The sequence below is a fragment of the Pseudorca crassidens genome, chromosome 14, assembly GCF_039906515.1.
Source record: "Pseudorca crassidens isolate mPseCra1 chromosome 14, mPseCra1.hap1, whole genome shotgun sequence".
Classification (NCBI taxonomy): domain Eukaryota; kingdom Metazoa; phylum Chordata; class Mammalia; order Artiodactyla; family Delphinidae; genus Pseudorca; species Pseudorca crassidens.
In genome coordinates, this window is record NC_090309.1 from 11,402,198 (window position 1) to 11,410,137 (window position 7,940).

General features: G+C 46.5%; 2 long non-coding RNA genes across 17 annotated transcripts in view; both read right to left on the reverse strand.

Moving 5' to 3' along the window:
- Positions 1–848, reverse strand: part of LOC137205940 (uncharacterized) — a 41,442-nt gene extending 40,594 nt beyond the window's left edge. Inside the window, exon 1 of the long non-coding RNA XR_010934380.1 lies at positions 547–848. This is a non-coding gene — a long non-coding RNA (uncharacterized lncRNA). The remainder of the gene's footprint in view (positions 1–546) is intronic.
- LOC137205937 (uncharacterized) overlaps positions 1–1,246 on the reverse strand; it is a 137,072-nt gene extending 135,826 nt beyond the window's left edge. For 3 of the 16 annotated variants that reach the window (XR_010934376.1, XR_010934363.1, XR_010934369.1), the window contains exon 1: positions 855–1,240. This is a non-coding gene — a long non-coding RNA (uncharacterized lncRNA). Of the gene's footprint in view, positions 1–854 lie in introns of all 16 variants that reach the window. The other 13 variants (XR_010934366.1, XR_010934364.1, XR_010934367.1 and 10 more) reach the window with 13 other exon arrangements.
- Positions 1,247–7,940: the final 6,694 nt, after the last annotated feature.

Here is a 7,940-nt window from a genome sequence, read left to right on the forward strand (position 1 = left end):
CACTCAAATGACTGTACTGAAAAAGCTCTGTCATACCCTGCTTACTGATGTGCAAATTTTTAAGCAAATTTGAAAATTGTTTACCATAAGGTATTTATGACATTTTAACCGTTTCATTTACAGTAACCAGACGACATTCGAAAAAAAAAAAAAAGTTTCCTGTATCTTACTTGACAGTAAAGCTAAGCTTTATCAGAATGTTAACAGCTTGAGAAACACACACCGAGGTCAAGTCAGGTCTCAGAACCACTCAATTCCCCCTTCCTCACCCCCTGCCCCCCAGTCCGCGGCATCATTTTCTTTCTGATTTTACTATTGTGTGTGACTTTCAGTGTTAAGGAAAGGCGAAAGACACCAGATAAGCTCCTGGAATCTTTCTCGTGCTCGTAGAGAGAAAAGCCAAAATTCTGCCTCTTTATTGTATTTCTTGCACTAAACGTGGGCAGCTCAGACCACGCGGCCAGAAATTGCTCAGAAGCTGTCTTTCCTCCACCTCTGAGAAGCGGAAGCCAGCCCGGCCTCAGCACCCCTGAGTTAGTCACCCACCTCCACCTCTGAACTTCCCTTCGGCTCCACAGAGGAGTCTCAAACAGCTTTTAAACCAGCCAAGCATCACTGTCTCCTCGGTAATACAGGATGAACAGTCTCACAATGAACAGCTAAGAAACTCCAAACAATCAGGCTCACAGACAGTAGCTACAGGGACAGGGCAGAGAGCCACCTTTCTAAAGCCAAAGATCTTCAACGTCTGAACGAAACACAGTATCCGCTCCAAGACCCCCTCAGCTTTCCTAGAGCTGAGACTCTGAGGCAAAGTGCAGAAATGAACATGAAAGTGACAGAAACCTACTCACCAGGGAGAAGCTGTGGGCTCCACCTTCCCAGGACCAGGCTGTGAAGATGTGAAAACAGATGCTGGCTCGGGCACAGCCCGCCTGGAATGTCAGTTTGAAACTTAAAAAGCAACGACCATACAGTCAGTTATTTCCCTCCATTCCCAATGATGTCCACACGATTGAGACTCAAAAAAAAAGGCGCACACCTCAATCTTCATTCTCATTGGAACGAGATGACTCATGCTGACTCACAGCCACCACTTCCTCTCCCGACATTCTCTTCATACTTGTGAGCTGGGCTGGTCCCGTTCCCAGGGTCTTTGCAGCCCTTCCTGGAAGAACAGCCTTCCTGACCCCGGCGAGCAGACCCGGCCACTGCCCTACATGTAGCCCTGGGAGCCTACACTAGGGAAATGCTTTATTTAGGAGATCTGGGAACAGCTGAAATAGAAAATGCATGAACTTCCTATGCATTTGAACCTCCGATAGACACTGAAATTTTGTAACGGATTGCAAAACTCCTGCAACTAAACTGCTCTTTCAGGGCATTTCAGGGGGAGAGAGGAATGAGGTATTATCTTCTTCTACCAGGAGGTTAGTTTGCCCTTAGTCATGCTTATTTCAGTGCGTGTTTTCTCCTGCACCTCTTCCTCTGATAGAGTAATAAATCACGGGCTCTAAAATCATGATCTCTTCAAAGCTATTTATTAAGACGTTGGATGCCCTGTTTTTAGGATCAAGCGATGTACCAAATCTCTTCAGTCCATCTTTCAGGCTTCAAGACCAGATTTGAATATTCAAGTCCCAAGGGATGAAATGAAAGTAGAACCCTGGCAATTTTAAAAACCGTTGATGAATGTTTCCATGCAAGAACGGAGACCAGCTTCAGCCTCCCAGTTTTCTTTGGAATGATCCCGGGGGTGGGGCGGCTTTCCACAGCTTCCCACATTTTTAAATTATGAGAGGCAACGGAAGAGCAGACTCTGTGTGATGTTGAGCAACCAGGAAGCGTGGCTGTGGCTGCCATCAGGCCCACCCTGGTTTCTGGAGGGTGACCCATGAAAGACCACGGGTGAACACTGGTGCCCTTCACCCTTTCTAACTTAGTACCTATCACCGTGCAGGCCACACTCTGATACCCCGAAAGCACAGAGGGCAAATGAGGAAATGATGCTCTGGAAGAGGACGGAAGACCCAGGCCAGCGGCATCTGTGTGCACCCGGGAGGGGTCAGGAAACCTATTCTCCATTTACAGCTGGATTCATTTTAGGGAAATGATACTTGTTCATGACTCTAGATCGCAGTTCTTTCAACAGGACAATCGGGGCATTTTCTATCAGACAACACCAAGTGCTTTGAGGTCCCTGTGAAAGTTGCAGTATATTAGTCAACTGGCCAAATATTCGTGTTTCTGGCAGTGTTTTGATTTTTTTCCAGGAGAGTGGAAAGCCTGTTGGTCTTCTGGAATTTCAGAACAGCTATGTTGTGCAATTCGTTGCAGTGTGTTTTCTTTGGGGGGGAGAGTGGGAATGGGGGTGGGTGCGGTGGGCTTGTGAGAAGCCTGTCCTAAAGGGACACATCTTAGGAAATGAGGGTCTGGCAGCCCCATGAGAAGCAGGCATTGATGCCAGGAGGCTGTGAGTGCTATTGAAGCAGGGACTATGAATTGTTATTTTTGTGCTATATGTAGAAAGCCAGCCTCTACTTATGAAGACTTGTATTAGGTCAACTCATTAATCCCTGGGGGAACTGAAAAATTATTAATTGAAAATAAAACACCAGGAATGAATTAAAGAAATTCGAAATAGTTAGGAAAGGTAGGCTCCAAGGGACAGCCACTCCCTCCTGCCGGAAATGCCCTACCAGAGGCGTCATTGCTTTACCAGTGGTTTCTGCCTTAGCCACGCTGTTTCAGTGAAGCTTCCGGAGTCCTCCAGGGCAAGGCCTCCTCTTATAGCAGGAGCCTTGAGCCACCAATGTGGAAGGACAGTGGAACTGTGTTCTCCATGTAGCGTTGCATCGGATGATCCCAGGAATACTGTGTCCATTCCTGACTGCCCCTCCTGCCAAAGCTCTTCTCATCCGGGCCAGGAAGTGGGAAAGGGCACCGGTGTGAGAAGGGGCTGCCATCAGTACATTCATAAATAAATCATTTATTAAGGCAAATCAGCACCACCTCCCATGATTGTTAATACGGAATGTTCTGGAGAGGATTCACTTCTGCATAGTTCCACAGAAAGGAACCAATGGTGACATTTTAAACGTGGCTACACGGAAACACGTTTTAAACATCGGCATGCTTTTTCCCCAATGAAAATAGCACTGGAAGAATTTGGGTTTCCGTGACTTAGGAAAATAAACAAGTTTCACTCCTAAAGACAGCGAACGGTCCGAAGACAGTGCCTACTAGCATCGTCACAGGATTCTTACAAATACTGACGGCTCACGTGTAAGAGTATTTAATATGTGCCAGTCAGTCTCCTAAACACACACAGGTATTATGACCTCTGATCCTTCAAATAGCCCTATGAGGAAGGTAGCGACACCATCCCCACGTCTAGCAAGGACTCCGAGGCACAGAGAAGGCCAGGAGCCTGCCCAGGGTTGCAGAGCCCAGATGTGAACCCAGGCTGTTTGGTGTCAGAGGCCACATTCCTAACCACCAGGCCACAGGGATTCCCAGGAAGGACTTTTTAAAAACCTTTGCCCATACATCCCCTTATCGCATGATGTGTTCTCCCAAATTCTGCAGATATGTGTAAGGTAGACGTACTTTCTATTCATTAGAGAAGTGAATAAAAACCCTAGCCTTGAAGTTCCCTACCGCTTAAGATGGTAACAATTCTCATTAATGGGAAGAGTCAATTAGAATTATCCACTGACACTTCCCAAAGGGTCCCATGAAGCTGCGCGTGCCAAGACGGTGCTCGCCCCACATGAGACACGAGGGTGGCAGGGAATATCCTCAGCGGTCCTCCTTTCACTTGACTAACGGATCTCATCACCACCCTCCTTTGAGGGAGAAGGTCCGTCCCTCATTTCAAAGCGAGCCCCTCCCCCTCTCTCCAGCTCACTTCTTCTCCAGGATTTTGCTCCTAATCACATATAGGCCCTCTCCCTCCATCATCCTTAACCTTTTCCTGTCCACGGGCCTAAACACAGGCCCAAGTCTCCTCCGTCTGCAAAACACCCTCCCTGGCCTTTGACCCTGTGACGCAGACCCCCTGGATGCCCCCATGTTCATTCCATCCCTCCCTGTTGGCAGCAGTCTTGATGTTTGGTTAGAATGGACTCCACCACCCATACCCAAGGGAGAAATTTGATTGGATGAAGCAAAACAGGAGAATCCCACTGCGACTGATTCTGTGATGGGCTCCCGGGCCCATGTCAATTAGGGCATCACTACTTTTAGCCATGGTAATGGGCTCAAGGGTATTGCCATTGCCTCAGGGATGACAGAGAAGAATGCACAGAACTAAAGAGTCTCATTCTTGCTTTTAAGTTTCAAAAGTCGAGGACAGGGTATTATGAAGAGAGAAGAAAATATTGTAGGAGTGGGTGAAGCCAGGTAACAATACACAGCTGTGCATGTTGTATACTGCACAACCCCACAGGGTAAGTTCCCCCATAAGTGGCAGGGCTGGTCACAGTACCAGGTGATACCTCTCCAAGACCTCTCTATGATCCCACAGGCTGGGCAATGAAGAGAGCTGGGGCAAAGGAACAGAGAAAAGAGTGTGAACTCCGCCCCCAACCCCAATGGCTTGGGACAGAGAAGCTGGGCCTCTCACCCCAGAGCAGCTCAGGGACTCTTAGAACAATGGGACATGATGGACATTGGAATGATGGGAGGTTAGAGTTTCATTGGCAGTGTTTTTTCCATCCTTGGTGGAGCTGAACTCAGTGGTGCTTTTAAAATTGAGGGCATCTTCAATTAGATGGGATATAGTCTGTAAAGCCAGGAGGCTGGAGGAGTTCCCAGAAGAACGAGGGTAGAAAAAGGAAGCAAGAACTGAGCCCGGGGCCCTGCATCTTTCAGGGGTCGGGGGGTGACGAGGAGTCAGCAGGAAAGGAATGGAGGCGGCGTCGGGAGGAGCGGACAAGGTGGGAGGAAGACAAGTGAAGAGGGGGCTTTAAGAGGAGAGAACGATCCCCTGTAAATCACTGCTGAGAGGTCACATGAGGTGGGGACGGAGAGCATCAGTGAGTTCGGCAAGAGGAGGTCTCGTTGGGGAGGATGGGGTGAAGGTCTGGGTGGAGTTGGAGAAAGGGTGAGAGAGACAGAAGACAGTGAGAAGAGACACCGCTTTCGAGAAATGGAGCTAAAACTGGAGGGGAAATGGGGTCAAGAGAAATTTCCTTTTCCGTAAGATGAGAGAAATAATAGCTCGTCTGTAAACTCACTGAAAGAAATGATTTACCAGAAAGGAAAAAACTTGATGCTACAGGAGAGAACCAGAGGGAAAAAGAATTTGGTCCAGTAGGAGGAAAGACCAGACCTACCGCACGTGGGGAAGGCTTGGCCTACGCGAGGGGAACCTCACGGGCAGCACAGGATGCTGCCCAGTGGGGAGGGCCAATGCAGACCTGATTTACATGCTCTTGTATGTTTCATCATTTGTAATAAAAGAAAAATGACACCAATTTTTAAAATGCAGTGACAAGTAGTACACGATTATAGTCTTTCTATGAAAAACCCTAAAACATTACAGACTAATGTCCCCTTTGATGTGGAGGTGGGACTTTTCACTATGGTAATGCGTTAGAGGGACAGAAGAGGTAGGATTGGGGATGTGGAGAAGAAGCATAGGAAAGGGAAGACAGTTCCTAGAGAGGATTGCCAGCGGTGGCCCAGGTTGGATGGAGGGTCAAGCCCAGTTCCCCAAAGGGAAGGCTGCTGGGTAAATATCAGTGAGATAGAGTACGCCCTGCTGTGGGGCCGGACACCACAGACGGACTCCAAGGGGATACTCTGCAAAGAGCCGGGGAAGGCTGGGCACGGAGCTTCCTGGGTTCTGCTGGGAAACGACTGAGGACGCAAAAGTACTAGTGTACTCCAAGATAGCCTCAGCACGCTCACATGCGCGCACTTGGCCTTGAGATCCACCCAAGTTAGGTGTATCAATATTTGCTTCTTTTTCTTTCTAAGGCTATTCCATTGCATGGACATACCATTGGTTGTTAACCCATTCACCTGTTGAAGGACTGAACTGGTGTTGACAAAGAAAGCTGCTGGGAACATTTGTGTACAGGTTTTTGCATGGACACGAGTTTTTATTTCTCTGTTGTAAGTTCCCAGCAGTGGGATTGCTGATTCATATGGTAACAGATATATAGATACAGATATAGGTATCTTTATCTTTATAAGATGTATATAGATATAGCTATATCTTTCTAAGAAACTGCGGAATTGTCTTCCGGAGTGGCTGTACCATCTATTCTGCATCTCCACCAATGTGTGTATGAGGGACCCGTTGCTCTGTATCCTTACCAGCACTGCTATTGTCAGTAGTTTTTATTTTAGCTGGTCTGGCGGGTGAGCATGGTCTCTCCTCATAGCTTTATTTTGTATTCCCCTAATGACTAATGAGGTTGAACAGCTTTTCATGTGCATCTTATCATCTGTGAATCTTTTTTGGTGAACTGTCTGTTCAAATCTTCCACGTGCTTTTTTTTTTTTTTTTTTTTTTGTGGTACGCGGGCCTCTCACTGTTGTGGCCTCTCCCGTTGCGGAGCACAGGCTCTGGACGCGCAGGCTCAGCGGCCATGGCTCACGGGCCCAGCCGCTCCGCGGCATGTGGGATCTTCCCGGACCGGGGCACGAACCCGCGTCCCCTGCATCGGCAGGCGGACTCTCAACCACTGCGCCACCAGGGAAGCCCCCACGTGCTTTTTAATTGGATTATTTGTGTTGTTACTGTTGACTTTAGAGCTGCCTTTATACATTCTGGATGCAGCTTTTTAAATCGGATGTGTGATTTGCAAATATTTTCTCCAGACTGTGGCTTTTGTTTTTCATCCTCTTTCACAGCATCTTGTACAGAGCAGAACTCTTTACTTTGAGGAGGTCCAATAGATTGATTTCTTTCTTTATGGAATGTGCTTTTGGTCTCATATCTGAGAAGTCTTTGCCTAACCTTAGGTCTAGGGAATGAAAAATGTTCTCCTGTTTTATTCTAAATGTTTTAGAGTACTGTATTTTATAGTTAGATCTATGATCAATTTTAAGTTAATTTTTTACAGAGTGTGAGGTTTAGATTAAGGTTCTTTTTTGTTTGTTTGATTTTGGTTTTTGCCTGTGGACGTCCAATTGTTCCAACGCCACTAGTTGAAAGGAGGATTCTTCCTTCAATAATTTTTTTTTTGGAGATCAGCTGGCCGTATTTGTGTGTACCTGTATTGGACTTCCTGCTCTGTTTCATTGATCTATGTATTCATCCCTTCCTTAATATCACACAGTCTGAATATCATACAGTCTGAATGATGTCTTAAATCCAGGTAATGTGATTCCTCCAACTTTATTTTTCTTTCTCAAAATTGTTTTAGCTATTGCTGTTTCTTTCTATACAAATTTTAGAGTCAGCTCTTCTGTATCTATCAAAAAATCCTGATGGGATTTTGAAAGGAAATGCACATCATCGATTGGGGAGAATTCACATCTTTACTACGTTGCGTCTTCCGATCTGGGATCACAGCCTGTCTCTCCATTGGTTTAGGTCTTCCGGATAGTCTATAGCTTGGTGCCTCCCATGTATGAGGTAAAAATTCTCTTCCCTCCAGAGTATGGGTTTAGTCATTCTCCAAAAGTCCTCTTATCATCTTCAGAAAGTCCCAAATTGAACAACTATAGATTATTAAAAAGATATTGAATATAGTTCCCCGTACTATACAGTAGGTCCTCAGATCAGTTGTTCTTAATTTGGGGTGCACAAAGATGTCTTTGAGGGTCTGACAAAAGCTACAGACGGCTCTGCTGAAGAGCCATAGAATATACACCACACAAAATTTTGTACACAAGGACCATGGGTTCTAATTCTGGATGCCTCAGGTGTCCAGGCATGTTGGGGTTGGAATCCCTGGACCAGATGATCCCAAGGTCCACTC